This window comes from Stegodyphus dumicola, chromosome 8 (assembly GCF_044657685.1).
Source record: "Stegodyphus dumicola isolate Sdum_Otavi_A_Nest chromosome 8, ASM4465768v1".
Lineage (NCBI taxonomy): Eukaryota > Metazoa > Arthropoda > Arachnida > Araneae > Eresidae > Stegodyphus > Stegodyphus dumicola.
Genome location: NC_140775.1, coordinates 134,289,477 through 134,297,267, shown reverse-complemented (window position 1 = coordinate 134,297,267; position 7,791 = coordinate 134,289,477). Strand labels below are relative to the sequence as shown.

At 38.3% G+C, this 7,791-nt stretch overlaps 1 non-coding gene across 1 annotated transcript; it reads right to left on the bottom strand.

Annotated features, from left to right (window-relative positions):
* Window positions 1-7,527: 7,527 nt before the first annotated feature.
* TRNAM-CAU (transfer RNA methionine (anticodon CAU)) lies at window positions 7,528-7,600 on the bottom strand. The gene has a single exon. It is a non-coding gene; the product is annotated as a tRNA-Met (tRNA).
* Window positions 7,601-7,791: the final 191 nt, after the last annotated feature.

Here is a 7,791-nt window from a genome sequence, read left to right as displayed (position 1 = left end):
TATCTTCACGCAGGTACGCAGCTACTCACTTCTGTCATACGACATAGATTTTGGATTGTGAATGCTAGAGATATTATAAGAAAGTGTATAAACCAATGTGTTATCTGCCGTAGAGTTAGAGCGCAAACTGCAACTCAGCTAATGGCAGATTTACCCGCTTCAAGAGTTACTCAAAGTAGAGCTTTTTCTCGTGTAGGGACTGATTTAGCAGGACCATTTAACGTTAAATATCGTCCTGGTAGAGGAGTCAAAATCTTTAAGTGTTACGTATGTCTATTTATTTGTTTTACTACAAGAGCAATACACTTAGAATTAGTTGGAGATCTTTTAACAAAATCATTCCTCGCGACACTTAAGCGGTTTATAGCTCGTAGAGGCAAACCGTGTGAAATTCACAGTGATTGTGCAACGAATTTTATAGGAGCTAATAAAGAATTAAGGAAAGCCTTTTCTATTGTTCAACGTGATGAACAGCTACAGGGTTATATTTCTTCAGAAAATATTAAATGGTTGTTTAATCCTCCCTCTGCCCCTCATTTTGGAGGGCTTTGGGAAGCGGGTATCAAGTCTATGAAACATCACTTAAAAAGATGTTTAGGAACACTTATTTTAACATACGAGGAATTTTTGACATTAATAACCCAAATTGAATCCTGTCCTTATTCTAGGCCTTTGGTACCAGCTTCAAGTGATTGTAGCGACTTTGAGGCGATAACACCAGGACACTTTTTAACCGGAGCGGCTTTAAGCGCTATTCCGGAATCTAACCAAATTCAAGAAACCATGAGCTGCAGTGACCGTTGGAGGAACGTGCAAAGGTTATTTCAACATTTCTGGAATCGTTGGAGCAGTGAGTATTTATCTAGATTGCAGCAGAGACCCAAGTGGTGCAAGGTACAACAAGACCTGAAGATTGGTGATATGGTTCTTATTAAAAACGAAAATCTACCTCCGCTACGTTGGAAATTAGGTAGAATTATTAAAGTGTATCCTGGTCTGGATGAGAAAGTTCGAGTGGTGAGTTTACTCACGTCTAATGGTGAAATAAAACGACCTATAGCAAAGCTATGCGCTTTGCCATTTAATTCCAGATTTAGAGACTTTAATTTTTATTTTTCAGGTTTATGCAGTTCAACAGTTTAAATTTATTGTTTGAACCTCCTTGGGACTTCAAGGCTGGGGGTATGTTCGATGTTATGCAAATTGTATTTCTTTCTTTGTACCGAGGAGCGGCGCAGACGCAAATTTGTTAGGTTTTTAAAGCTCGCATTTAGAGCTTTGAGGTTGCTGTGAATTACTGGAGTTTCAACTAAGCAGAGGTTCTTCTGAGTTTGTGTTGGTAAGCCGCTACTGAGTTCGGAGTTGGCAGTGTGGTCTTCGCCGTTCCTCAACTAACTTACTTTGAAAGTCAATAAAGAAGTTTCGGTCAACGTTATGATTCTGAGGTTTTTTGGGTTCAATACTGAAGTAATATCAAGTCAATTTACAGTCCACTATTTTTAAACAACGGAACGTACAAAGTCTTTATTATGAATTTGTAAAGTATCTTATGTTTATTAACCAGTTATCACGATAAGTCTTTACCGTAACTTCTTTACGTGTTGCTCACCAGAATGTAAATTAGCTTTGCGTGCTGAGGGTTTTAATTCTTTAGTTCAGAAAGGTCCTGATAATCTCGTTTTTCTGCTAGCATGTCGGCACTGTTTGATACTCCTGTCTTGGCACTGCCGCTAGCCAATGTATCAAAATGTGCTAGTAAAATATCTGAGGCAGCTTTCATTCTATCATAGGCGTGATCTTAGATTACATTACCAGCATATGAATTTAGTAATCTGTTATGTTAAATTGAATTTTCACAAGTGGTGCAAATTTTGCCTATGCCACAAGTCGTGCCTTTATGTTCAAGCTGAAAATTGACTTAAAAGAGAGGGTTATTTCAACTTCTGTATTTTGTCAGTCGTTTAAAGACGTAGAAAAAACTCGTTTTCTGCCTAATAGGGTATGCAGGACTTTAATTCTACTTCTCCGTTATAATAGCAATCCTACAAATTGTTACAAAATTGGTATAAAGTTACAAAATTGGTATATGCTATACACTATCTATAATTTGAGTTCCTGTCCCTTTCATTGAAGAGGAGTGCGGGGACCATACACTATGCAGGGTGTTCATAAACTGTTTCAACAAAAATGCGATGAGTGATAGTATTCATGAAGATGATCAATATTTTAAATGGAACATAGGCCACATTCCACTCGTAATGTCATAAAAGAATAATTCAAGAGATGTTTGACAAGCATGTTTTGAATTCATTTCTGTCCCAACAGGGAACTATCTCTCCAGAACATTACAGTCAAGCATTTGCTGCATGCGAATTTTCAGTGAAACGAAGCAGCATTGACAATTGCAGCTGACAGGCTCATCAGCCCACCAGCGGCCGAGCGGTAAAGTCTCTGAACACTGGTAGTTCGGTCCGAGGTTCGAATCCCGCGAACGGGCTGGCTGCATGGGTGTTTTCGTGGTTTTCCCCATGTGTAACGTGTATACGAGCCAGTTTCCCTTAGAAAGTCCTCCACGAAGGCATCCCTCCCCTTAGGCAGATAGCCCTCGTGCGCTTTGCCATAATTAAATACACACTGACAGGCTCATCAAAACACTCCATTCTAAAGCTTTCTGCTGCAAACGGTTGTTCTTTATAAAGATCATATGTTCAATGCTGTGCCGTGATAACGTCATCCCAAACGACATTGTTAAGCCATAGCGGGATGCACCTACAAGGAGCGGCATCCATTTTCGTTTTCTTTCATTGTTGGAAGTTCAGTTTGGACATCTAACTTTACTCTTATTTGACACTGTGAGTGGAATACTGCTGTAGGTGACATTAATATGTCCTTCACTTGATGACTCCTGCATATCGTTAGTTTGATGGGTATTTTCACCCCTATTATTTTATTGAAACAGTTGTCAAACATCTTTTATATTGTTTAGATAGATTATTAAAAGGTGTGTGTTTGTGTGTGTGTGATTATGGCAAAGCCTCGAGGGCTATCTGCCTAAGAGGAGGGATGCCTTCGTGAAGGACTTTCTAAGGGAAACTGGCTCGTATACACGTTACACATGGGGAAAACCACGAAAACGCCCATGCAGCCAGCCCGTTCGCGGGATTCAAACCTCGGACCGAACTACCAGTGTTCAGCGACTTTACCGCTCGGCCGCTGGTGGGCCCAGATTATTAAAAGAACAGATTAAAATTTTAAAAAGGCATTTTTTCCGCCTTCTTAGCATGCCTTCATAGTGTAGTGGTTTGCACGCTGGGTGCGTACTCCAGAGGCCCGTGGTTCGATTCCCGGCGAAGATGTTTCTCGTTTTTCCCTTTTCCTGCTTCCAAAAAATACCTAATGACTCTACAATTTTAAGAAAAATGTATATAGTTCTGAAATCGCCGTTTGTTAATAAACTGTTATAATTTCAAAAACAAATAAATTAAAAATATTCTTGCCATCACATGTTTTACTACAGATAGATTCTAAAGCTACGGAAAGTTAAGAGAAATATTTTCTGTCTCGAAATTAGCAGCGCCTGAAAAAAATTAACCAGCCTTGAGTGTTTAACAGGCACTTAATGATTAATACTGTGGTAGCGTAAGAAAAGCAATGTGACAACAAAAAGCAGATAGACCAGATTCGGAGCTTTTTACGTCAAAAAATCATTACAGAAACCAGACCTGCTCCATTAATGCAAATCAATCAATATAATCAATTAATGCAAATTTAACTTAAAACCAAGTTCGAAATAAAATAGGATTCCCTGTAAAATGCGTTGAGGATAGTGCTACGGAACCAAGCAAACATTTTAAAGTAATATAAATATCTCTTACCTATCAACTCTTATTTTTACTTATGACGTATATATTTTATTTTCCGTTTATATAAGGGCGAGTCAAATGAAAGTGAGCCAATGCGAATATATGACAAACAGAGTACTTTATTTAAAGGTAGTCTCCATGAACATTGAGACATTTATCCCATTGACAAATGAGCCGCGTGATTCCCGTCTCATAAAACTCCTTGGGCTGTCGATTCAAAAAGTCTAACCGACTCCTTCACGGCGTCGTCCGACACGAATCTGGTACCCTTGAGATGTTTTTTCAGTTTCCCGAAAATGTGAAAGTCGCATGGCGATAAATCTGGGCTGTATGGAGGATGTTGCAGCGTGTCCCACTTGAACTTTGCCAGTTGTGTCTTAACCACATCAGCGAAGTGGGGACGAGCATTGTCGTGTAGCAAGATCACATCATTCGTCAATTTTCCAGGTCGCTTGTTCTTGATTGCGACACGCAGACGATCCAGCGTTGCACAATATCGCGAACTATTGATAGACTCTCCACGTTTAGCAAATTCAATCAGTAATGGCCCCTGACGATCGAAAAAGTCAATAGCACTTTTCCCGAGGAAATGACAGCCTTTGCTTTCTTCGGGGGTGGTGAATTCAAATGTTTCCACTGTAAGCTTTGCCGGCGTGTTTCAGGTTCGTAGTGGTGGCACCTGATTCGTCTCCGGTCACAATTGCAGACAAGAAGTCGTCACCCTCATTGTGATACCGGATGAGATGAGTCAAAGCAGCGCCGAACCTCTCCGTCTTCTGGCGGTCGTTCAAAATCTTGGGCATCCATTGAGCACACAAAAGCCGATAACCGAGAGGATCATGAATTATGGTGTGAACCGAACCGTGACTGATGTTCACACGCTCTGCCAGTTCATCGATGCTTATCCTCCGTTCTTGTCTAATCAGCTCATCAACCTGTGCAATTGTGTCGGGGGTGATTGCAAGGTGGCTTTGGCCCGGTCTTGGATCGTCTTTGCAACTTTCACGTCCTTCTCTGAACCGTTTGCTCCAACGCTTCACAGTGGCCAATGCAATGCAATGTTCACCGTACACAGCAGTCATACGGCGACTAATTTCATGTTGGGAAACACCTTCAGCTGTCAAAAACCTGACCACACCACACTGTTCCTCTTTTGGAGCGTCCATTATGTCACGCTACCGTCTTCAACCCAGTGTAAGAGCGCCCTAAAGAACTTTAACCTCACACTTTCGCGCCACTTTCGTAAATGAAGGCTGTCTCTGTGCTACGCGCATACGCCGCATATGATAGACCGAACCATTCTTGCTGAGGAGGGGTTGGCTCACTTTCATTTGGCTCGCCCTTATATTTAAAACACTTGCATCAAGAATCGGTAGCATTATTTATATTGATCATCTGAGGCTCTTATAGCCTCAAATGATCGATATTGACATTGCTACGACTTTTGAGGTTTCTTGGTTTCTTTGCCGAAGAGATCCAAGACTCAATTTTTTTAAAGGAGACCCAAAACACTTTGCTGGAGCTTGATTTTTATTTGCTCTCTGTAATCCAATTCCTCAATTTGAATCATAATTCTATTTGAATAGGTATCCAAAATGTATTTCTAGTGAAACACTAGCTACGTTTGTGCATTTAGTGCATCATGGGATTACTCCCACCCCCAACTGAGCAGGTAAAAGTCTTGAGATTGAAACACTTACTAATACCTCTATGTTTTATTTTACTAACATGTTTATCATTTTAGTTCTTTTTTGTATTTTATATTTATTTCTGAGATCTCACTGCAATGCCTGTTAGGCTCAATTTGAACAACGAGCAGATTTATAGTTTAGAGAGAGACTTATGGCGATACAGCTTTACCTTGAGATGCCCACTCGTAGCCGAGTGGCAATTTTAATGAACCATTTTTGTATTTGTTAACGCCCACGGATAGATCCTTCGTTAGCTGGAAACAAATTAGTTAATCCTTCAGAATTAACTTCTTTTTTGGTACGGATTTAGTATAATTGAGTACTCATACCGTTCAATACCGTGGCTAATATTTATTAAATTTAATTGTACTATAAGACATAAATTTTAACAGATCTTCCAATTAAGCTTTGCTTCTTGTCCCTTTTTATTTGGGGGGGGGTGAATTAAACTTCCACTAAATGAGCCTAAGCGAGGGAACGTTAAAATGAGAATAGTTAAATAGCTAAATATATTTAACCTTACATATCTCTGAATAAACGTGTAGACTTTAGGGGTTTTGTTGACCAGATGAATGAATTATTAAATTTTGGGCAATCTGGAACGTTTGTTTTCTTCGCGGAATTTGGGCTACATAGAAATATTCTGAAAATATATTGTCCCTCTTGATATTTGAGCCTAGAAATTTTTGAATTATTTTCAAAATTGCTTTATAGTTTGGTTAGAATTTTATACTGAGCAGAGTAGCGGTATGAATTTTGTAATACAGGCTTGCCAGCTCGAAAGTTTGGAACGGGCAACAAATCTTCATCCAGGTGCTCTAAAAGTTACCATTCTACTCGAGACATTATAACAATGATAGCTTAGGTTCCCTGATTCAATGACCGTTAAAACTCACTAATGTCTATATTAAACATTTTCAAGCAAGAATCTTCAGTGACGAGAAGAAAGCAACTTTCAATTATTGGAATCCAAACAGCTACAAGCTACAAGAAATCGAAACGATTACAGGTAATCAAAGAAATCTCTTCGAGGAAACAGAGCATTTCCAGATTAACTGCACCAAAAGAAATGGAAAGAAAGAATTTGTTTAGTAGTTATTTTACTTAAATATAAAATTCTTACAAAGCCATAGCATTTAATTCATGTATTTTATATATTCGTTCCATAATTTCATACGTTTAATACAATCATACATAATCATCCATTCATACATTCATTCCATAATTTCATATATTGCTTTCTTTAATAAAAAAAGGCATACATTTTGTTTTACACAGCATTCATTTTTCTTTGCGTATTTTGAATAAAAGTTTTTTAATGGCAGTATTTCAAAATAAGATTTGCATTTTTGAAAAATGCATTTTTTTAAACAGTAGCCCAATTATGAAAAAAGGTCATGACCTTTTTTCATAATTTGCCTAAAAGGTATTTGTCATTTTATAGAATAGTGTTAATAATATGTGTGACAAGGCCTAGGAAATCAGTTGACAAAGCCTAGGAAAAGGATATAGTAATTCTCATATTTCATACTTTGCCTAGATATTCTGTAAAATGGCTAGGTGTTTTGTAGAATAACGGCGTTTCGTATAATACTGGTAACATATTGAGGTTTTGAAAGATAACTCCAGATGCTTATAACGACCGCTCTGTATATATAATTGGTACAAAATGTTCCCATTTAATTAGAATACTACATTCCTAACAGAGATCTCTAGTCATGATATCCGTTTTCTTTAGGATGCAGTGAGTAGTTATAACAAGAGTTAACTGTAATTTTTTCATCATAATTCCTAAAAAAATTTATGCTTTTCTTTTCTATGGGCTTCTGCTCGTATCTATTAGTGAAATCTGAGATGAGTAATTTGTTTCGAGGAAAAAATTAATTTTGAAATTCTATAAAATATAATTATATATTCTTAAGTACAAGACAAAGCGCGAAACTGTGAAACAGGAGCAATTGAAAAATGAGAAACGCCCTTGTCGGGAATCGAACCACGGACCTCTGGAATATGCATCCAGCGTGCTGACCACTACACTACAAAGGCATGCTAAGATGGCGGGAGAAATACCTTATATATTACTCCTTTTAAAGGGCGACAGTGGTTTTTAGGGAACCCAGTCGCCAAATCTTGTGTGTGAAGAATCATCATCCAGCATCCTTTTAGTTCGGACTCCACTGTAGAGACATTAGGTTATTTTTGAAACAGGAAGAAGGGAAAAATGAATAACGTCTTCT